Raw genomic sequence first — 23,772 nt, 5'->3', positions numbered from 1 at the left:
CTCTCTCTCTCTCTCTCTCTCTCTCTCTCTCTCTCTCTCTCTCTCTCTCTCTCTCTCTCTCTCTCTCTCTCTCTCTCTCTCTCTCTCTCAAGACGAGACTGCATGTTTCCTGCCGCCCTTGTAATGAGATAAAACTTTCCCACCCTCGGACTTTTGGCTCAGATTCTCAAGAGCGGAATATTCAACGTTTCATTTTTTTCCCCTGCATCCTCCCCTTTGGTACTCCTAATAATGCTTCATGTTAAAATTCTTCCCCCCACCCTTAATTTTTGTTCCTCTGATTTCTTGCCAGCGCTCGCCTTTTGAAAACATGTAGCGCTGTGGGGAAAAGCGTGTATTATCATCTGCCTTCCCCTCGCACTGGATTGTCATGTCTTTTAATGTGTTTTAAGGCTGCTTTTCCTTGTCTCACTCTGTCTAGGTGAATATTTTGTAACGTCGTTTATTCTGCATTTGAATTATGTTGGTTGAGGACAGAGAGATTTCACTAATTTTTCTTCTCCTTACGTATACCCAGAATACACTTTCAGTATATCTCTCTTGCGTGACAGGAGACCGGGCGAAGATAAATATATGTAGTGCCAGAATGAGGAATCTTAATTTTTTGCACCAGCAGTTGACGGTATAGCATGATTTGATAGAGTGACTAGCTATGGGAATATTAATCTGTGTATTTCTCCCCTTTGTTTATGAGGCGGAGGCTTTGGGAATGAGGATGGCAGGGAGGTATGTGAGTCTTTTGCTGTCTGTGAGTACCAATCAATTAGGCATCAGTCAGTCAGTCAATCAGTGAGTCAATCACTTTCACTAACTCTCTCTCTCTCTCTCTCTCTCTCTCTCTCTCTCTCTCTCTCTCTCTCTCTCTCTCTCTCTCTCTCTCTCTCTCTCTCTCTCTCTCTCTCTCTCTCTCTCTCTCTCTCTCTCTCTCTCTCTCTCTCTCTCTCTCTCTCTCTCTCCCTATCTCTCCTCTTCCTCCCATCCCATCCCTTCCCATCCCATCCCATCCCATCCCATCCCATCCCATCCTCATCTCATCTCATCTCATCTCATCTCATCTCATCCCTCCCCAACCTTCCTGTCATTCCCTTTGTTAACATAATACACAAAGCCAAAACCGAACTTAACTCACGCACACATGACAAGCTACGTGACTGAGCATACACTCTCACACACTCTTTGCCATCAATATCTATTTCTTCACCCTCTAGTCTCTTTCACAACAACACAGTATATTGTTGCCCATCCTCTTGCTGTAGTGTCCCGAGATCTGTCTGGGCCGGCTGTGTCATTCAATCAGTGAGGAGCTGGGAGTGCGGCGCGGGCTAGATTGGTGTTGGTGTTTTGGTAACCGGTCTGCTGCCTCGGTAATTTTCACTGTGATCGATCTCTTAGCGTTTGACAGGGTTAGTGTTTGGCTGCGGTCTCTGGACTCGTGTGGTTTGGGGTGAAGGTGTTTGGTAGATGGAGAGGAAAGGTGGGAGGAGTGGAAGAGGAATATAGAGAATGGTGGAAATAAACTCATAGACAGAGAAAAATATAGACATAAAAGAGATGGCCTGCATGAGAGAGAGAGAGAGAGAGAGAGAGAGAGAGAGAGAGAGAGAGAGAGAGAGAGATCGTATACATTTCCTCAGCATCTCTTTTGCGAAATTTTGCCACATGAGGGGGTCACCGTGCCCTCCAGCAACACCTCACCCCGCCCTGTCCTGTCCTGCCCCGCCCCTTGGTGTCCACACGTCCCGCCCGCTCGTAAACACGTCCCGCTGCCCTCCTCCCGCCCTTTCTTTCCGCTCCCTCTTCCCGCATCCTCACAAACTTGTTTCCTCGCCAAGTTTCCGTGGACGTGTTGATGCACTGGGCAAGTCCTGGGCCGCGGCAACTTAAGAATTCTCATGTTGAATTAGGAAGAGTGAATTGAATGTGGGACTCAGATGTGCAATGGATGTTAGGGCTGTGTGTGTGTGTGTGTGTGTGTGTGTGTGTGTGTGTGTGTGTGTATTTACCTAGTTGTATTTACCTAGTTGTAGTTTTACAGGGCCTGGGCTTTATGCTCGTGTGGCCCCGTCTCCATATCTACACTTATCCAATTTTTCTTTAAAACTATGCACACTCGTTGCTGACACCACTTCCTCACTCAAACTGTTCCAAGTCTCAACACTTCTTTGCGGAAACTATATTTTTAACATCTCTCAGACATCTTCCTTCCTCAGTTTCTTACTATGCGATCTTGTGCTTCTAATGTCATATTCTTCTCTCAGGATTAGTTTCTCATTATCCACTTGATCCATTCCGTTAATCAATTTATAAACTTGTATCAGATCCCCTCTCTCTCTTCTCTGTTCCAGGGTTGGTAGATCCATAGCTTTTAGTCTCTCCTCATATGTCATCCCTTTAAATTCTGGAACCATTCTTGTAGCCATTTTTGTAGTCTCTCCAATTTCCTTATGTGTTGTCCACACAACTCCTGCATATTCCAATCTGGGTCTTATTTTAGTACTTATCAATTTCTTCATCATTTCTTTGTCCATGTAATGAAATGCTAATCCAATATTCCTTAGCAAATTGTATGTCTCTGAAAATTCTATCAATATGGCTTACCGGTTGAGTGTTTTCTTCCATCGTCACTCCCAAGTCCTTTTCTTTTTTTACTTTTTCTAGTTCTACTCCATCTTCCATCTTATAGATTTCCACTGGTCGTCTTTCACTTTTTCCCATTTCCATGACATGGCTTTTGTCCACAATGAATTCCTTCTCCCATTTTTTACTCCATTTCCAGATCTTGTTTAAGTGTGTGTGTGTGTGTGTGTGTGTGTGTGTGTGTGTGTGTGTGTGTGTGTGTGTGTGTGTGTGTGTGTGTGTGTGTGTGTGTGTGTGTGTGTGTGTGTGTGTGTGTGTGTGTGTGTGTGTGTGTGTGTGTCTGAGAGGAATATTCTTTGCTTCCTTGTCACACCTGCCTACCCTTTTTCTCCTTTCCTCCGTTTTTCCTCTTTATCTCTCGTCCCCTTCCTTCTCTTCCTTCCATTCTTTCTGTCTTTACTCCATTCCCCTCTTCTCCCTCTCATCCCTTCACCTCTCTCCACTCTCTCTCTCTCTCTCTCTCTCTCTCTCTCTCTCTCTCTCTCTCTCTCTCTCTCTCTCTCTCTCTCTCTCCTCTCTTCTCTCTCCTCTTTCTTTCCGTCCCTCCGCTCCTCTCCCTCCCTTGTTCTCTTGCTCATGCTTAAAACATTTTCCTCTCATCTCGGTGTTCCTCTCAGCTGGTCTCGTCAGGTTTGCCCGTGCAGGACTTAACAAAAAGGAAGTCATCATAGCCATCATAACCAAGGCGCTGCTCTCTCTCTCATTCTCTCTTGCTTCTCCCTGTGTCCTTTTCTTTCCTCCGAGTCTCCAATGAACTAAGGCACTGGATTCTAGCCTCGTATTTGTTTATTTTTACTTGTAAGTTTTGAATTATTTGAGTTGTCTGTGGTTGCTTTTGTCCTTTTTCGGGGTTGGGGATCTCTAATGAACTAAGTCACTGATTTCTAGGTTCGTGTTTGTCTATTTTAGATTTTCCTCTTAGAATTGATAAGGTATGTAATTTTATTCACTGCTCTCTAGGATACCAAACTCATTCTTGTCTCCATAATATTATTTGATGAATTTTCCTGCCAATTTGATCACTTCTTAGATCTTTTATCCTTTTAATGTTGTTTTTCCGTATAATAGTATTTTAATTAATATTTGTTTAATTCAACTAACAGATGAGAGGTCAGGAATATACTTGGTGTTCTCTTATTAAGAAGACTTGATTAATATGTTTTCCTTCTTTTAAAGCTGAAAATTCAGACACCTAAATAAAAAGAAACTTGAGCTCATTTGGATAAATAAAAAATATACTATAAGTTCTTTTTCATAATAAAATCTCAGTTTTCTGGAACTAATTCTTGAAGCGGCACTATGACTTAGGAGGAAATCCAGGCAGGTAAATGAGGAAGCTGTTGAAATGCCTTGTATAACTCAATACCTGCCTGTGTAGTGTCGTTTTTGCATGGCTAATTCTCGAAGCAACATGATTAACAAACTAACACGTGTATACTGTGCATATATTTAAAGGCAGCATGTCAGCGCGGGAGCCTTTACAGTTTATTGAATGCGTTCGTGCAACTAAACATTCACACGCTGCAGAGGATAAATCAAGCGACGGGGCGGAAACTGCTGCTGAGTAAATGAATAATGAAATAACATTAATTCAACATAAATCACAAGGGACGGGACGAATGTATTCAACCGGAGAGGGAAAGGAAAAAAAAAAAAAACAGCAAAACAAATCTATAGGAGAGGAAAGTTAAATGAAGCGGGAATCACTTAATGGAATTTGTCGTTTTGAAATGCGAGATAATGAACACAATAACCACATATCGTCAAGTGCAATGGATCAGCACGGTGCATTTGTATTGATGACTAAAACAGGCGTGCCGTAAACAAGAGCTGTTATTATACCTACTACAATAGTGCGACTGGCAGCGAGGGGTTGCATTACATTAATCCGTCATGCGGGCGCCAAAAATTTCATGACATACGATGCGTGATATCCCTTATTATTAACTGCACTCTTGATATATGGAGGTGAGTAACCTGAGCGGGATGGGCGCGCGGTACTGCTTTGCAAAGGTGACCACGGGACCTGTTTGGATGTTACATAGGTGATTTTTGTGTTTGTGAGTGAGAATGAAGCGTAATTTTTTTTCCCCGACCGACTGATTGACTGCTGACGGTGGCTGGCGGTGCTATTAAGAATTTACGAGTATTATGTATCGTTTGTTTCTTTTTTTCTTTATGTAAGAGGTACACTGGACAATAAATAAAAGAAAGAGTAAAAAAACGTCTGCCAGTCTCTAAAGAATATGAGTAAAAGGATTACCAAAATTCTGAAAAGTGGCTTGAAATTTTCCTTTTAAGAGAGTTCAAGACATAGGAAAGGGGAAACACAGAAGCAGCCAAGAGTTGAAGACATAGGCAAGGGAAACAAAAAGCAGGCAAAAGTCCACGATATAGGCAACGGGAAACACAGAAGCAGGCAAGAGTTCTAGAGTTCACCAGCAATAGGGATGATGAGCTGATAGGTGGAAATAATTAAGGATGTTTAATACAGCGACTCTCACTTGTAGACTCATTGGCTTCCTCTGGCTTCCTTGACGTGGTGTTCGAAGACACTAAAAACACACTTAATCGATTGACATATGCTTTTCTCTTAATCAATTCTGCTTTTCATGATTTTTAAAAGAATACTGGAGCTGTAGATGAGTATAATAGATGGAAATAAAAAAAAGACATGTTTCACACGTGTAGACCTGATGGCTTCTCTTAGTTTCTTATTTTCTTATATATGTTTTTATGTTCTTTCTTATTTAATCATCCTTAAACTTAGATGAAAAACTTTTAATTACATTTTTTTTTCATACAGGTGGAGACGCTAATTAACTCAGTGTATAGTATCTGCTCGCATCACTTCCTCTTGAACGGAGAGTCCTGAAGTTTATTAGTGACAGGGTTGTGTGCGTGTGTCAGGTGTGGTGTGCGTGTGTCAGGTATGGTGTGAGTGTGTCAGGTGTGGTGTGCGTGTGTCAGGTGTGGTGTGCGTGTGTCAGGTGTGGTGTTAGTGTGTCAGGTGTGGTGTGAGTGTGTCAGGTATGGTGTGAGTGTGTCAGGTGTGGTGTGCGTGTGTCAGGTGTGGTGTGCGTGTGTCAGGTGTGGTGTGAGTGTGTCAGGTGTGGTGTGAGTGTGTCAGGTGTGGTGTGAGTGTGTCAGGTGTGGTGTGCGTGTGTCAGGTGTGGTGTGAGTGTGTCAGGTGTGGTGTGAGTGTCAGGTGTGGTGTGAGTGTGTCAGGTGTGGTGTGAGTGTGTCAGGTGTGGTGTGCGTGTGACGGAGATACGTGTGCGTGTGTATGATGTGGAATGCGTGTGTCATGTTTGGTGTGCGCTGCTCCTCCATCGATTTCGCGCTGCTCCTCCATCGATTTCCCTTCTTGTGACGGATGCAAGGCTCAGTTTTACACCTGCTGTGGCTTTACATCTGAAGGGAAATGGGTCGCCACTGCTGCAAGACGTCCCCAGTGAGACACACACGCGAAGTCGGAAGAGAGAGATAGAGAGAGAAAAAGAGCTAGAAGAGGCGTTGAAAGATTAAGTTCGGTTCAATCCCCTCACCATTTTCCTCTCGCTGCATTCTCCCCTTGCGTCACACCCACATCAGTGAACTCTTCATTCCGCCTGCTGGGGGGAGGATCTATTTCTGCCCCGCTAACACCGCCAGTACTTTCTTCTCCCGTCTCCTGTGGCAAAGTGTGGTTTTCCTGATGAGATACCGATCCTGTTCAGTTTCGTTATTATGCTTCCTTTGAAGAGAGCCTGACTTGTGTAGTTAGATGGTCCCTTTGCATTCTCCTTAGCATGTTCCTCTGTGGTAACTCATAGTATCGTAGTAACTGTTGTGTTCAGATGAGATGGATAATTCGTGAGTCTGTGTGTCTAGATGCCTGCGTTTTGTTTTCTTCAGACTCGTATTTGAGAAAGTTGACATTTTAAACTACTATTTATTTTGCCAATTTGCCTATCACGCTCCTCTGTTTTAACTTCTCGTGCATCAGTGACTATTATTTTCAGAAAATAAAGATGATTCGTGGTTTTGTCTCAGTCTTCTATTAACAAAGCTGAAATTTAATGTTTTGTGTTCAGTTCGTCTTTTTGCATTTTCCCTGTGATATGTTTTTTAGTGTTACACATAGAATTGCCCTAGTGCCTCGAAATAACCCTTGGCTTTGTGGTTATGCAGGTTTCCCAGGCTCTTACTTAACAAAACTAAAATTTAAGGTTTGTGTTTAAATCGTTTCATTGATCGCGTAGTAATGAGAGCGTCAAACACAGATATATCACGTAGATTTTTCCACCTAGAAATTTTCCTGTAATGTTGATCATGGGTTTACATTTAAGCGAACGCTGAGCTACAGTCAACTCGAATTGCACTGAAATTTGCCTTTCATGTGTTTACCTTGAAATACACACACTGGCTGGAAAATCCCCCAGAGAGTTAAAATAAACACGATCCTCAATATACGGCTTTGCAAGATTGTGTTCATAGTCCGTAGTTCTAAGCATTCTAAACCCTCATGCTCTCATTTCAAAGGCCACAGGAATGCGCGGTCAGGCTTTCGTTGATATTTTTACTATTGCTAACACGGAGTTCATTGTTTATTTGTCACCAGAATCTGGAAAACCCACAATAACTTAAATTTCACACCCTGTATTCTTCAACATTCTTTTCTCTCATACTCTTATTTTCAAAGGTCACATGGATGCACAGTCCGGCTCTCGTGGGTATCTTTACGAGTCCATTGACTATCACTAGAATCTTGAAAACCCACAATAACTTTCATTTCACACTACGTATTCTTAAACATTCTTTTATATTCTCATTTCAAGGGTCACAGGAATGCATAGTTAGGTTCTCATGGGTGTTTTTCTATTGGTGAGTCAGAATTCTTAGTTTATTTTATCACTAGTCTTCAATACTACAATAGCTTTCACTACAGCTAAAAGTAGAAGAGTTGTAAGGCTGAATCGTGTAAAGAATGAGATGTGTGTATAGATTTAAGCGGTCTTCATTTGTAAGTCTTTTCATTCACCGTATCAATACATCACACGGCCCTCACAGTAATCTCCACTGCAGCCAAAAGTAATTAAGTATATAAATCTGAGTGGTCTTCATTTGCATGTCTTTTTATCAGCGTATCATTGCGTAGCGCCACTCACTATGATTGGAAAGCGCTGGGAGATTGGCAGAGCAGTGGTGACTCCTTATACATGTACTCTTCCTTTCTCGCTCCTCAAATCTGCAATGTTACGTTGTCAGGTTAAGTTTAAGTTAGATTAGTTATCTTTAAGTTGCTTTATTTTTCTTCTTTACTACGAAACTTAGAAGAAATACACCGTTTTATGTACATTTCCACTTTCGTTCTTTCCGTTCTCAGACCTGGAATGTTGTGTTACGTTAATTTAAGTTAGTTTTCTTTACGTTTCTTTTTGTGGTCCTCTCTTATCATAAGGCTTAGAAAAAAAATACATCCTCTTGTTTAGATTTCCACCTTCTCTCCTCCTCTCCTTCCTCAGACCTGCAATGTTATGTTACGTTAGTTTAGGTTAGTTTCCTTTACGTTCCTTTGTGTTCCTCTCATCAGGAAAAAAAAAATGCACCTTCTTGATTAGATTCCCACCTTCTCTCCTTTCCTCCCACCTTCTCTCCTTTCCTCACTCAGACCAGGATTATGTCACGTTATGTTAGATTAGTTTATTTTACGTTCCTTGTAGTTTGTCCTTTACCAAGAGGCTTATACAAAATTACTCCCTTTTGTTCAAATATCCACCTTTTCTTTTCTTCTTCCTCAGACCTGCAATGTTATGTTACGTTATGTTAGATTAGTTTCTTCTACGTTCTTTGTAGTTTCTCCTTTACCAAGAGGCTTATACAAAATTACACCCTCTTGTTTAGATTCTCACCTTTTCTTCTTCTCTCCTTCCTCAGTAGTGTGTTAAGTTCCCCGTCTTGCAAAGTAAACCACACCAAACTCCCAGACTCCTGCTGAAGAGGCGAGGCTGCTGCACTGCTCAGCTTGCACGCGATGAGCTGGAGTTTGTAGCATTTAAAAAGAGCATGCATGAACCTTCGCCTCCAGAAGTTACCGGCGTGCTAAGTAGATGCCTAACTTGTGAACCTTGGCGTCAGTTTCATTAGTTAAGAGTGAATTGTAAGAGGGAAAGTCTGGAATGCTTTTATATCGAATCGTGTGACTTTCCTTCCTGGGGTGTGAATGTGTGAGGTGCTTTTTTACTTGTTTATTCACTCATTCACTCGCTCATTCACTCATTTACTCTCTCTCTCTCTCTCTCTCTCTCTCTCTCTCTCTCTCTCTCTCTCTCTCTCTCTCTCTCTCTCTCTCTCTATTTCACCTATTAATTCAAACGTAATTTTCCTCAATATTCACCATTTTTAGCACGTATTTTTATGTATCTTACTTTTCATATCTTTTTTTATTACCTTCATTTACTCATTTTTATTTTTAAGTTGTAATATATCCTAAACTTTGGCATGCATTTCGTCTTTTTCATTTGCACGAAATCTTTTTTTTTTTTTTTTTTTCAAATCAACGTGTCCATCATACTTAAATTTTCTTCTGTTATTTCTCTTTGTTTCTTTATTCTGCTTATCCCTATCATTCTTTACATGCACATAAAAACATAAGTATACTGCAGAAGGCCACCTGAGATCTTATATTTTCATCTGTATATCTATGTCTATCTTAAACGAATCTATTGTCTATGCATTCTCCAGTCTAATCTGTCACTTCCGTGCTTTCACAAATCACCCATCATTCTTTACTTTGGCAGTTCAGAAGCGCCCCACCAACACGTAGAAAGACTGGGAATGCTTCAATACCTTACACGGTCAAGTTACTGTCACTCTCGCACTCCCAGTAACTCAACCGCAAGTAAGGGTATTATCAGCATGCTTTGTTTGGACTGTAGGGAAGGGAGACGAACAAGGAAGGCTGTATCAGATAACCTTTAGATTTGTTGCTGAAAAAAAAAAAAAATGTGGCGCCGTGTTGTGTTGATTGTGAAACTGACCTGTATAATGTGTGTGTGTGTGTGTGTGTGTGTGTGTGTGTGTGTGTGTGTGTGTGTGTGTGTGTGTGTGGCAGAGACAAAGGGGTAATAGTATTTAGCTTTCCCGGCGCGGTAAACTGTTTAATGCAAAGCTCCTTAATCCTTCCCTCCCTGCTTCAGTATTAGACTTTCTGACGCAAGACAGCTGACATTCACCCAGGCTATCTCATCCATCCTGTCTGGGGCGGCTGACGAAGTATGAAACTGACCGATGATAGGTGGGGAGGAGCCTTCGCCTTTACTGTGTCACTTTAAACCTTTCTGTTCTCCCTTTGTGTTGAGGAGGTAGAGGTAACATGTTGATATGGCACGTGCTGACGTGGGCTGTGTATGTGTGTTCCTTGTAATTGTGAATAGTCAATGCAACACTGACAGAAGCCACCCTCGGTTGTGTACAGCACAAAGTTTTATCTTCCTGTATAAACTACTGGCACTGGGAGGGGAAAAAAAAGAGTCTTGTTTAGAAAAAGAGGACATAAGAAGTAGAATGGAGTGATCCTTCCTTAGCCACACTCATTATAAATATGTCTTCTGTCACTACATCCACAATCATAAGAATAAATTCCAAGTGTGTCCAGATTAAATCAATATTAAAAAGTAAGAGAAGGAAATACAGATGGCTGAAAATTTTTGATTATTTATAATATATGAATCGCGCAACGGGAGACTCTGTATAAGGCTGCAGTTCCACCCATCGTCTCCCGGGGACGTCTGCGTCTCCGCAACAATTTTCCTCGCGCTGCTGTTGTATAACTGAAGCAGAGCCTCCCACAGAACCTTCCAATGAGTCCCGCCGCGCACCCCGCCTGCTGCACTCTCTCTCTCCCTCCCTGCCCGCTGGGGACTTCCCGCCCGACAACTTTTAATTTTTCCTTCCATTACCTGCGAGGATTTTTATCGAAAATATCAGTATTGGAAAGCGAATGTGGCTGACTTTTGTGAAACACGAACGCTGGCGAGTCTGTCTGGAATAGAGGGGAGCGCTGCTGGTCTCTGGACTGGACTAATGTGCGTGATTGTATGTGTACTGCATATGTGAGGCGAGGCGGCCGGGCCAAGAAAGGACCCGAGAGATGGTGTGTATTGTGGTGTGGTTTGAAAGGCATCTCCCATTATCCCTGATGAAGATTCCAGATTGAGCAAATTAATTATCTGGCCATTAATTTGTTTTTTATACTTAAATGTGTCTTCAGTGGACATGAATTAGTATAACTTTGCTTGGCAGGTAAGCTTATCAATAGTGAAGATGTCAAAATTAGCGAATTAGTTAGCAGCCCATTAGCTGGCAATTGATTGGACATGAATGAGTAACTTCACATCACGCGACTAGAACAGTTATCCGTAATGGAAGTGTTGTACATCTTGAAAAGAAGAGAAATGGTAAAAGTAATACAGAAAAGATTTACCAGGATTTCAGAAAGTCGACGCACACACACACACACACACACACACACACACACACACACACACACACACACACACACGGCCAAACACAGTAAATAATTTTCATGGCAACTCTTGTTACTTCCGTCAGTTTTCTGGTTTTCTCTTTTCCCGTCAAAACAACAAATGGGAGAGAGAGAGAGAGAGAGAGAGAGAGAGAGAGAGAGAGAGAGAGAGAGAGAGAGATAGAGAGAGAGAGGATAAGAAAGACCTGCTGATTCTCTTCTCTCTTCTCATCATTACCTCTCTGTCTTTTGGCTTCACGTACAGTCACATTTCACCTTATTTTTCTCTTCCCTAAGTCATATTCTTCCCTCCAGTACAGCTACTACATACAGACATACATTCATACATACATACATACATACATACAGTTCCCTCCCATAAGGTTTCCTCTCATGTGATTATTCTTGTCCCATCCAGTTATTTTGCTCCTTTTCCTCCTGTCCGACCCATAAAGCGCTATTAGATTTGATGCGGCCATTGTGTTTGCCGCGTGGATCGTCAGCTAATCACAGCGACGGTAACAGTAGTAGTCGCAGTGATAGTTAATGGGTATATGTTTTTGTTTTTATCCTGCTATCGTCGACTCATCTCTCTCTCTCTCTCTCTCTCTCTCTCTCTCTCTCTCTCTCTCTCTCTCTCTCTCTCTGTCCGTCCATCCTCCCTCCTCTATTTTTTTCCGTTTTCTTCTTTCGTTTTCTACATTTTCTGTCTTTCCTCCTCTCCTTCCTGATTTTTCCTTTCCCTTCTCTTCTCTTTCTCTCCTTTGCTTCCTCTCTTTCTTTCATTTTCTTTCTATCATCTTTACTCTCTTGTTTCCATCTTCGTCCATCCCTCTCTGCGTTTTCTCTCTCCTGTTTCCTCCTCTCTTTGCTCCCTGTTTGGCTCCTCTTTCTCTTCCTTATTCTCTTTTCATCTTTCCTGCATATTCACGCTTTCCTCTTCCCTCCCTCTCTGCATCCTCTTTTTTCCTACTTTTTCACTGTATCCTCATTCTTCCCTCTTCCTCTTTCCTCCTCCCTCCTTCCTCCCTCCCTCCCATCTACACTTCCCTATCCTCTTCCCCTCTATCCCTGTAAACTGTCATATGCTTTTTTGAATTGCAAGCTACAGTTTTTTTTTTTTTTAGTGTAAATTATTCTTTATGGCAAGTGCAGGGTGTAAAAAATGCATTATTCATATATGTATACATTTTTTTGTGTGTGTTTTGTTTATTTTGTCAGATATTCAGTTCAAGGTTTTTCTTTCTTTTTTTTCTATTTTTTTCTTTTTACGGTGAATATTTTTTTTTATTTATTTATTTATTTTTTTATTTTTTTTTTTTTTTTTGCTGGAGAGGGATTGTTCTCTTTGTTTGCCTGATTTGTGGGTAATTAATTTCAAGGTTTCTCTCTCTCTCTCTCTCTCTCTCTCTCTCTCTCTCTCTCTCTCTCTCTCTCTCTCTCTCTCTCTCTCTCTCTCTTTTTTTTAAACATAACTTTATACAAAGAACATGTACCCAAAGGCGCACTGTCGTGTGCTACCTATTCTAAGGGTACTACAATCTATTTCTCTACAATATTTACAAGACTTAAAAATAGATAATATACAAGATGGTCAGCATGTAAATGGAGCACTATTCGTTTCACTTCACTAGCACTATTCACGCACTGCACTACACTGAGTGTCACGTCACAAAGAGTGTCAGAGGAGTTGGCAGTGTCTGTCTCCACTTATGTGCCATCAGTTTGACACTGTGAGTGTTCATCTCCTGGACGTGAGGCACCGCGGCCGTGAACAAGTTCCACATCCTGGAGACGCGTCCTGCGAAGGTGCGTTGATGCTGACACCCGTGGGATCGCGGCACCTCTACGGCGTCACCACCATTGAGCACCGTTCTCGTGCTCCGTGCGGTGACTCTTAGAGGATGACGCAGCCCTGCCAGATGTGGCACTCTTTGCACCTGTGCCTTATGGAACACTACGATCGCCGCCACGTCTCTGCGGTGTTCCAGTGAATCAAGAGGACGCTCAGGCTCTGGGTGAGGTGGTAGTGCAGCATCTACTAGCCGTATGGCGCGGCGTTGGATGCTGTCCAGTCTCCTTCTGTGTGTGGCGGCACAGGACATCCAGGAGAGAGCTGCGTACTCAAGGTGGGGCCGCACCTGTGCCTTGTACAGCAGCAGTCTCCCTTCCTGTCGAGGAAACTGGCGATCCTTCTGAGAGCGGAGATCCTGTGAGAGGCTTTCTTGGCAATGGTTTTGACATGGCTGTCAAACCTCAGCCCTCGATCCACCTCCACTCCAAGTATCTTGACGTCATCTTGGAGTGGGAGAGCAGCAGCGCCAAAGACAACTTTCCTGCCATTGCTGCCATGGCGGCTGGGGACCGAGAGACAACCATTGCCTGTGTCTTCTCCGGCGCGAATGTCACTTGCCAGCGAGCACCCCACTCCTTTATCACTCGTAGCTGCTGATTGATGGCCTCAGCAGCCCGCCCACTGTCCTGGCGTGGATAGGTATAGGAGAGGGTGCAGTCATCAGCATAGGCCATGACTCCTGGCAGTAGCTGGAGAAGATCATCCACGTAGATATTCCACAGGAGTGGGCCAAGAATTGAACCCTGTGGCACTGATGCCTCTCTCTCTCTCTCTCTCTCTCTCTCTCTCTCTCTCTCTCTCTCTCTCTCTCTCTCTCTCTCTCTCTCTCTCTCTCTCTCTCTCTCTCTCTCTCTCTCTCTCTTCTCTCTCTCTCTCTCTCTCTCTCTCTCTCTCTCTCTCTCTCTCTCTCTCTCTCTCTCTCTCTCTCTCTCGTGTGTGTGTGTGTGTGTGTGTGTGTGTGTGTGTGTGTGTGTCTGTCTGTCTGTCTGTCTGTCTGTCTGTCTGTCTGTCTGTCTGTCTTTGAATCTATAATCACTACCAGAACTCCTAACATAACACAACATTTCCCATCAAATTTGGCACTCTCACTCAATCTGAGTTCTGTAAACTCTTGCCAATCTTACAATACCCATCAATTCGCGCATTCCAAGGCGATCAGAGGAGTTAGGAGAGGGCAGACTTGAAACACAGCACCAGTCTATAGGGAATATACCACGACTTCTCTATAAGGACCGTACTTATTTTCAAAGGACTCTAGTTAACCCCTTGAATTCCATGACGTGTTTCCATATTCATTCTGCTTACTATTTGGTGATTTTATACACCTTCAGAAACTCATTTGCGGGATTAGAATAGTGAACACTGTAGCCATTAATCTTCTGACCTCCATGGACCTTTCCTAATGTCAATAAAATGGTCTAATCGTACACAAATCTCAAGGTAAAAAATGTGTTCCTGTATTGAAGTGGTTAAAGTCACGTTGGTATTTTGACGTCGTTTATGCTGTTTTAGTGACGGATGAACAAGATTTCTACACTATCAATAGACGAAACTTCGAAATCTTGGCTAATCATATCTGTACATAGACTTTGAAGAATAGTCGTGGTGAGTCAGGGGGAGCGATTGAAGAGTTTCAGAGTACCAAGGTAGAATGGCTTGATGTATTAGCGAGAGAGGGAGTAAGTCAAGTTTATGAGGCGAGTGTGAGAGGTGAGATACACACCACTCCCCTGTCACGCTGCAGATACCGAGATGCGATGAGGTGACGAACTGGAAGAGCAAAGGAAGGAGTGGACAGTTTTCCCCCTTGCCTGATTAATTTGTGTCTGTCTGTATGTGTGATAGTGTTTGTTTTAAGTTTTGCATTATTTCCTACCGTGTCTGTCTGTCTGTCTGTCTGTCTGTCTGTCTGTCTGTCTGTCTGTCTATCTATCAATCTCTCTCTCTCTCTCTCTCTCTCTCTCTCTCTCTCTCTCTCTCTCTCTCTCTCTCTCTCTCTCTCTCTCTCTCTCTCTCTCTCTCTCTCTCTCTCTCTCTCTCTCTCTCTCTCTCTCTCTCTCTCTCTCTCTCTCTCTCTCTCTCTCTCTCTCTCTCTCTCTCTCTCTCTTCACGTGCATATTGGTTTATGCTTCAATACTTCCCCCTCAATGTATGTGTGTGTGTGTGTGTGTGTGTGTGTGTGTGTGTGTGTGTGTGTGTGTGTGTGTGATGATCTATCTGTCTATCTATTCCTGTGTCTGTTTTGTCTTAAGTTGATCATTATTTCTTACCGCCCTTCCTCCCTCCTCTCTCTCTCTCTCTCTCTCTCTTCCACTCTATAATCTAACACATCTTCACGTGTATTTTGCTTCACTTCCTCAATACTTTCCCTGACGTGTCTCAAGTTTGGCTCTAAAGTCTCATCTCCCTTCCTTGCTCGGGTACTTGATCACATGCGCGTGTCACTTTTGTTTATTCTTACGCACATTCCATCTAAAAGCTTTCCGCAGTTACGGCTGAAGGAGCAGGAGTGTTGGTGGTAGTAGTAGGAGGAGGAGGAGGAAGAGGAGAGGGACGAGTTATTATATGCATGAAGGAAGCCAGCCGAGGTCATAAAAGTGAGAGAAAAAAAAGCTAATTTCCCATTTTCTCCTTCAAAGAAAATAGGTTAAGCAAGGAATATTTTCAGATTAGTACAAAAGAATACAAGTGAGAGGAGGAAAAGAAGAAGAAGGGTAACTAAAAGGAGAAAGAGGAAGAGAAGAATATAGCTAGGAAGAGGAAAAGAAAGAGAATGATAACTAGGAGAAGGAAGAGAAGGAACAGAGAAAGAACAGCATAAACAGGAATCAATGACACGACTGACATTACAAACACATTCCTTAATCCAAACCTAACTCAACCTAACCTAACCTAACCTTACCTTACCTTACCTTACCTTACCTTACCTTACCTTACCTTACCTTACCTTAACTAACCTTACCTTACCTTACCTTACCTTACCTTACCTTACCTTACCTTAACTAACCTTACCTTACCTTACCTTACCTTACCTTACCTTACCTTACCTTACCTTACCTTACCTTATCTTACCTTATCTTACCTTATCTTACCTTACCTTACCTTACCTTACTTTTCCTTTCCTAACCTAACCTAATAATAATAATATAACGTAACTCAACCAACATATATAAACTCAATCACGTCTTGATAACCTACTTCTGCATATTTTTGACAGATCAGTCGCACCAACTATCCCGTAAAACACACACACACACACACACACACACACACACACACACACACACACACACACACACACACACACACACACACACACACACACACACACACACACACACACACACATACTCGACTCACAATCGAGAGGGCCGGGTTCGAGTCTCGGGAAGCGGCGAGGCAAATGGGCAAGCCTATTAATGTGTGGCCTCTGTTCACCTATCAGTAATTAGGTACGGGATGTAACTCGAGGAGTTGTGGCCTCGCTTTCCCGGTGTGTGGAGTGTGTTGTGGTCTCAGTCCTACCCGAAGATCGGTCTATGAGGTCTGAGCTCGCTCCGTAATGGGAAGACTGGCTCGGTGACCAGCAGCCCACCGAGGTGAATTACACACTATTAGTCACGACATCTCACGCATGACCTCGGACTCTCTGTGCTCCAGACACTTATTAACGCTGTCACCTCCCCTCTCCTCGATTTATGAAGCCAGAGTGCATTGTCTTCTTTGATTGGGTGGATTATGAGAGAGAGAGAGACAGAGAGAGAGAGAGAGAGAGAGAGAGAGAGAGAGAGAGAGAGAGAGAGAGAGAGAGAGGAGAGGAGGGAAGAAATAGCAAGAATATAAGAACATGTAAAGGAGAGTTGCAAAAAGCCGTTTTAATCTACGCAGGGCAGTCCCCGTTTTTAACTTCCCTACTAATTTCCACCTGTCATCATCCCTAAATTTGCTTGATTCTGCTCCCTAATAACTCAGCACTAACAACGAGGTTACTAAGTGTATTCTGTTTATCCACCAATCTATTTTGAGAACCAGTTCCTTTCTCACTCTAGTTTCAATTTAGTATTTCTTCTTCCATCATGACAGTTGATCCTGAGAAATTTGTGTGTGTCCTCTCTGCCAGCGGGGAACGTAAAAGAGAAACACAACCTTCCTTGAACAGAAAAGAGAGACAGAACACAACCTTGAACGCAAAGGAGAAACAAAACACAACCCTTTTTTGATCGTAAAAGAGACAAAACTCAACCATGAACGTAAAAGCGAAACAAAACAAAACCATGCCTGAACGTAAAAGAGAGACAGAACACAACCTTGAACGTAAAAGAGACAAAAAAAAAACTTTTCTGAACGTAAATGAGAAACAAAACACAACCTTACCTGATCGTAAAATGAGAGACAGACAAAACTCAACCATGCCTGAACGTCAGACACAAAATACAACCATGAACGTAAAAGAGAAACAAAATACAACCTTGCGTGAACGTAAACAGGAAACCAAACAAAACCATGAACGTAAAAGAGAAAACAAGACAAAGCCATGCCAGAACGTAAAAAGGAAAAACCAAACCTAACCTCTCCAGCTCCTGAACCAACACTGGAGCTGCTGCCATCACCTGGAACCATCACACGAGTACCTGAGCCGTGCCAATAAAGACTCGGAAGATGACACGAGGAGTTGCGATTCGAGAAATGAGACGCAGGCAGGCGGCGGGCGAGACGGGCGAGCAGGTAGCGAGATTGGAAAAGAAAGAAGGAATAAGAAATAAAGAACGGATGTAAGATTTGGTACTTGATTCGAAAAAAAAAAAAATGTATAGGAAATGTGACGCTCGATCTGTTGGTATAAGTTACGTGTATGTTTAATTGAGGAGAGAAAGTGTATTTAAGGGTTCTTTTTGTCTTTATTAGTTTTTTTTGTGGGGAGTAAAGTGAACACTGGAAATGTAATGTAGAGAAAACATATCTAATTACTAATCAAAGAGAGATGTGAGTGAAAGATGAATTACAACGATACAATGACCAAGCTGTAGAGAGAAACCAACGAAGAGGAGCCAGAGAAGACACCAGACCAGACTACCTACCAGTAACATATATATTTAACACAACACATGGAAGCTACTCCAATGTAATCTACAGGTAGGGTGCATAAGAGAAGGGTAAGGCGTCCCGGAACGTGCAGGAGCCACCCCGCAGAAAGGCAGCAGTGGAGATGGATTAAGTGCAGATTGCTGGAGCGGTGGAACAGTGGTTGTCCTGAGTTGGTGTTCGTGTTGTGAGAGCGATAGCAAGGTAGTGTGTGGGTGTTTGAGGAGAAGGGTAGAGGAGGAAGAGGAGGAGGACAACAGCAGCAGCAGCAGCAGCAGCAGCAGCAGCAGCAGCAGCAGCAGCAGCAACAACAACAACAACAACAACAACAACAACAACAACAACAACAACAACAACAACAACAACAACAACGACGACGACGACGACAACAACAACAACGACAACAAGAACAACAACAGGAACAACAACAAACAACAACAACAACGACGACGACGACGACGACGACGACGATAACAACAACGGTAACAAGAACAACGACAACAAGAACAACAACAGGAACAACAACAGCAATAACAACATGAATAATGTTAATAGCAGCAGGTACAAGAAGAACAATACCAGGAACAAAAAAAAAGAATAACAACAATAACTTAAAGAAAATAAGAATATAAAGAAGAAGAGGTGGAGGAGGAGCAGGAGAGGGATGCATAAGGCAAAAAATGAAGAACATCTATTTTGAAAAATTTTACTCTCTTACCAGAAAACTAGAATGAATCACGGTTTGTGTGCCTCGTTAAGACGAAAGCAAAAAGAAAAACATTGATATTTTCGTCACAAGTGCTCGCATTCTCTTCATTTTTAACAATTTCCTTTACGTTCAGAAAATCAGTGTGAGGTAAAAAGCGGCACGAACGAAATCAAATGGCGGTCATTATTTCTAACGACTAAGCTTATGTCGCCAATCTAACGACACGGCGGGACACAACACAACACCAGTGACTCTCCTGCTTTGACGCGCTGCTGCAAATTGATGTGAAGCTTCGTAATTTAATACATTTCTGTTGAGTTTATTTTTTTGTGAGTGGGGGGGACATATTAAAGTGAATAATTTGTTTGATCTTGGTTGTCATTAGTCTTTACGAGGAAGGAAGAAAACGGACGAAGCTTCTCGATTGGATACATTTTTTCAGCTTCACTTTTTAAGACCTCGTAAAAGTATATAATTGGTTTGATATGTCGTCATTATCTTTTAACTAGAACCAGAAGAAGAGGAAGGTGAAGGAAAAATGAAAGAAAATGGAAGAGATATTTGCTTACTTTTCCCTCCATTCTCATCATCCTTCCCTTACGATTTCCCAAAAATGTACAAGAGATTCCAGTGTAAAATGATAAGAATTGTGAAGAGAAAATTAGGAAAATCCAGGAACACTAACTCTTCTCTCCATCTTCGTTATCCTTCCCACTACTTCTTAACCTCTTCAGTACTAACACGCATTTTTTACCATGAGTTTTGGGTGCGATTAGACTATTTTCTTTACATTTGGAAAGATTTATGAAGGTCAGACGATTAATGGTTCAAAGTCTTCACTATTTTAATCCCATATGAGTTTTCAAAGCTGTATAAAATCGCCTAATAGTAATCAGAATAAATGTAAAGACGTCTCATGGTAGTGAAGGGGTTAAAATTAACACCCAACACACCTCATGGAAAGAAACGCTGAGGTGTAGACATGTAGATGAGACGTTAAGTGAAGGAGATGGAAGAAGAGAATACAAGAACACTAACCATTTTATCCTTCATCATCATCAATCTCCGATAAAGCGCATGCCACAACCCTATGTAAAAGTGTAAGGCATAAGACGCATCATCAACCCCTTCAGTACTGGGACTCATTTTTACCTTGAGTTTTGGATGTGATAAGACGATTTTATTGACAGTAGAAAGGGACTATTGAAGTGAGAGGACTAATAACCAGAGTCTTCACTATTTTAATCCCCACATAAGTTTCTGAAGCTGTATAAAACCAATAAATAGTAAGCAGAATGAATATGGAAACGTATCATGGTACTGAAGAAGCTAAGGAGAAGGAAGAAGAGAAAGCAAGGTCACTGACTCTTTTCTCCTTCATTCTCATTACTCTCTCCTGCAACGTCCTAAAACCTACACTGTCACCCCATGAAACGCAAAACTGTAAGGCATGAGGCAAGTGGTTAAGAAAAGGGAGAGGAAAGAATGCACGAATACTGCCCTCCCTCTCCTTATTTCTCGTTACTGTTGCCTTCGTTCCTTATACTTATCGGCAAGACACCGGAAAGCCCTCCTCCCTGCTGACAAGAGGCGAGACACGCAGTGAGGGCGTACCTCTTCCAAGTGTCGTGAGTGTTTGCTCCAGAATTCAAGGATCATATTCGGAAACACTTTTTCGCTGCGCCTGCACTACATTTCAATGGCTCTACTCGAAGCTATGCCGATTTTTAAAGTGTTTTTATTTTTGTGCTTTAGTGACAGATTGATAACGTTGCTACATTATTAACTAAGAGAAAGTGTTGAGAACCTGATATATGGCAAGATGGACCATTAAAAGCATTATAGAAATTCATTAAAATCACTTACTTGAAGAATAGAAAAAAATGAATACTGGGTCAATTTTTGCACTGTGTAATACTAGAAATGACTGTATAGAGCGAAATCAAATGTCTGAGAGTGGTGTGTGATGACGGAACCATGCTTAGCTCCTTCCCCCGACAAGGTTGTAACTTGGGGTAGCAAACTCTCTCTCCCTTCTGCATAGCGCCGTGTGATAACTGGACAAATTTGCTCACATCATTCCCGTCCTGGCCTGTCCGGTGCAGGGACTCGCTGACTGCTACACGCGCCGCTCATGTGTTCCTGTGTGTTGAACCAGAGATCCTTCAATGTGTTAGAGTTTGCGAGTAATTTGTATTGCTTAAATGCACGTATGTGAATTTTTTACTGTCTCATTTGTCTGATATTTTTTTATTTTTGTTAGTCCGTTGCTGTCATTTGTTTTATTAATTGCTTGTCTGTCTATGTGTCTGTCTCTTTAATTATGTGTTTCCTTTCTTTTCCCTATCTCCTTATTTTGTGTTCTGGTCTCTCTCTCTCTCTCTCTCTCTCTCTCTCTCTCTCTCTCTCTCTCTCTCTCTCTCTCTCTCTCTCTCTCTCTCTCTCTCTCTCCTCTCCTCTCCTCCCTCCCTCCCTCCCTCCTCTCTCCCATCCCTGCCCTACCCTCCCTTTTCTTCTTCCCTCTCATCCTTTCCCTTCCCCCACACCTCCCTCTAACTCATCACCCACCCCAACCACCCTCCTTTCTTTCCGTCTCTTTCTGTCACCCACGCACACAAGAAATCCCTTTTATTAGAAGACTCACCTTTAGTGCGAGGAGCGTGTGTGACATCGGTACCCAGCTGAAGAGTGTTTGTCCCTCTCCCTGAACGTGCGTCTCGAACCTTGAGTGAGAAGAGAGGCGAGGTGCACAGAGGAGAGGCAAGATTCGAGGCTGGGCTAAGATGGAGAGGAGGGATGTGTGGTATGGATTGGAAGGAAGAGAGATAGGGGGGGTAAACAAGAAGGGAATAAGAGATGTACAGGTAGGAGAAGAGAGAAGGGAGGGTAGATGCTCATGGAGAAAAAGAGGAAGAGAGAGAATGAAGATACACAGGTAAGATGTAGGAAGGGAAGGAAAGAAGGCTGTGCAGGGAGGTATGGATAAGGAGAAGTAAAGAAAAGAAGGGAATAAAGACGTACTGAGAGTGGAGTAAACATAAAGGAAGAGAGAGAAAGAAAGAGGTTGTGGAAGGAGTCATAGCTAAGGAAGAGTAGATAAAGGAAGGAAATAAAGAGGTGGAGAAGGAAGGAGTAAGAGTAGACATACAGGAAGGAAGGGAATGAAAGTCTACAGGGAAAGGAGGGATCGGCAGTGGACAAGAAATATCGCAGTGTATTACTTTTTGCCATCTAGAGAAAGGCTTGTCAACACGTCTTATGTTCTGCTGTTGTTAAATTGATATTGTGTAGCCTGTCTCTCTCTCTCTCTCTCTCTCTCTCTCTCTCTCTCTCTCTCTCTCTCTCTCTCTCTCTCTCTCTCTCTCTCTCTCTCTCTCTCTCTCTCTCTCTCTCTCTCTCTAAAAGAACTCAATTATCACTTTTTTTTGTGTTCAAGTTGTTCTTGTTAATTAAACGCCTATTGTTCCCACTGTTTTATTTACCTTGATTTTTTTTTCTCTCTCTCTCTTTCTCTTGACGGACGATACACTTACCTTTTGCGCGGTGATTGCTTCTCTACACTGCAGCGAGGCGTGCTGAGAGCGTGGCTGGCTTGAGGTGATGAGCGAAGTGGACAGACCGAGGCAACAATTCTCACTTTGTAACTGGTTGGGTGTATCGATGAATAGCTGGCTGACTGGCTAGGAGACTTAACTGATTGGCTGATTGGCTGGTTGAATGAATGGATGACTTGATTGAGTTGGATAGATAATGGGATACATCTATGAGTGTTTCTCTCGATGCATGCATACCCGTATTGTTTATAGAGGAATTTTCTCACGTTGGCAAGACGAGAAACACATCACTCCCTTTAAGAGAAACAACGAACTCGACTTTTACTTGTATGTTTTCAAATGAGGGGAAGGGAAGAGAAGGGAACGTTTATAACCATTATTTTTTTTTTACCACAAAACTTAAGATAATCGTGAATTTTAACTTTTCCTCTTTTGGTTCTAATTGAAACACCGTTAAGAGATACGAAAAACCTTTACATTTTACTATCTTATGTTATATTCTCTTATGTAGTTATTTACTTTAACGAGTTTAAGATCATGCGGTGTTTGGAGTTTACCCTCTCTTTGTTAGCAAAAATAGTGTTCAGATAGAAGAGGATAACATTATAACATCACCGTTCTGTCTTGCATGATCTTTACTATTGCATCTCTTTCCTTTCCACTTCGTAATTACATCTTGGAGGAATATCACCACATACACTCACACACACAGACAGACAGACAGATGTTCATTGTATTCCAGGCCCAGTGTATTAATTTTCTTGCTTCCATTATCTTTCCCTTCATATCCTTGCTTGTCTTAGAGGAACCTAACACACACACACACACACACACACACACACACACACACACACACACACACACACACACACACACACACACACATTATATCTCACGCCTCGATGTATTTTGACTGATTTTCGTACTAACTACACATCCTTCCTTGCTTAATATTATCCTACCATAACCTTTCCTTCACGTTCTTCCTTGTATCTCAGAGAAACCTCACCACTCACACACACACACACACACACACACACACACACACACACACACACACACACACACACACACACACACACACAAGGACAGACGCTCATTATATCCCACGCCTCGATTTATTCTGATTGATTTTCGTAGCAACTGCAAATCCTTCCTTTGCTTCATCTCCTGAGCTCCCCTTTCTACACTCGCACTGCCGCCTCGATTAATCTTCACCGCCGCACTGAGCTCATGTGTTATGCATGTGCTCGATGAGTGATTCCCCTCGCCACGGCCACACGCTCACTGCCGGCCCCGCGTCTCTCTGTCCTTCTCTCACTCTTTAATCGTGCCCCATGAGAGGGAATACTACTACTACTGTGCAAAATGCTGTGTCTGTGTGGGTTTCTCTCTCTCTGGCTTCGTTTTTGTTTTTTTCTTTTTG

General features: G+C 42.5%; 1 protein-coding gene across 5 annotated transcripts in view; it reads left to right on the top strand.

Annotated features, from left to right (window-relative positions):
* LOC123515594 (putative neural-cadherin 2) overlaps window positions 1-23,772 on the top strand; it is a 394,007-nt gene that overhangs the window by 281,359 nt on the left and 88,876 nt on the right. The gene's annotated exons all lie outside the window — the stretch shown is intronic.

The sequence above is a fragment of the Portunus trituberculatus genome, chromosome 39 (genome assembly GCF_017591435.1).
Source record: "Portunus trituberculatus isolate SZX2019 chromosome 39, ASM1759143v1, whole genome shotgun sequence".
Taxonomy (NCBI): domain Eukaryota; kingdom Metazoa; phylum Arthropoda; class Malacostraca; order Decapoda; family Portunidae; genus Portunus; species Portunus trituberculatus.
The sequence above is the reverse complement of the archived record's forward strand: the minus strand, read 5'-3'. Positions and strand labels throughout refer to the sequence as shown.